Source organism: Fukomys damarensis, unplaced genomic scaffold (assembly GCF_012274545.1).
Source record: "Fukomys damarensis isolate Sample0158 unplaced genomic scaffold, DMR_v1.0_HiC HiC_scaffold_2, whole genome shotgun sequence".
Lineage (NCBI taxonomy): Eukaryota > Metazoa > Chordata > Mammalia > Rodentia > Bathyergidae > Fukomys > Fukomys damarensis.
Genome location: NW_022900914.1, coordinates 5,240,252 through 5,240,960, shown reverse-complemented (window position 1 = coordinate 5,240,960; position 709 = coordinate 5,240,252).

The window sequence follows — 709 nt, the reverse complement described above, 5'->3', positions numbered from 1 at the left end:
GTCGTCGGCCGCCAGAGGGAGCGCCGCGTCGTTCTCCGTCACCACGCGGGGCTCTTAAGGCTGCAAAGAGGCTGGGCCAGGCCGGGGCCTGGGGCTTCCTGGGAAACTCACTCCCTTGGCTTTTGCCCTTTCCGTTTAGAGAGTCATCAGAAGAAGCCGACGCGAGCATCTTCGGCCTCGCCTGGTGGCATCTCGTGGAGCCCGTGTGTGGGCCTGGAGCTTGGGAAGCAGCCCTGGGGGACCCCGGCGGGGCAGGGAACCCCCTAAGCGCAGCTGTCCTTTCCCCAGCTCCCAGCCCTGCAGGCTGCGGTGCTGCCTTCTGCGCCCTGTGGTCACCTCGGCCGCAGAGCAGGGCGGGGCTCCGGGTCTTGGGCAGTGCCACCTTGAAAAAGCAGTTGAGGGCTTAATAGCGGGGAAGAGGCCAGAGGAATGCGGTGAGGCCAGGCTTGCAGGAGGCGTTGTTGATGTTAGAGACCCGGAAGCAGGGAGCTGGCTCCCCAAACCTTGAACTTGGGACCGCAGAGCGGACGGACCCGGTCTTGCCCAGGTGAGCTCTGCTGTGGCTTCTTGGTGAGCCAGTAGGTAAAGGGGGCAGAAAATGGTCCTGGATGACCCTCCTTCTGGGCTCTCACTGTGCAGGGCTTGCCGGCCTCCCGAGGCGGGCCTACGCCTGGAAATGCAGGGTCTACAGAGTGAGGCCCGGTCTTCA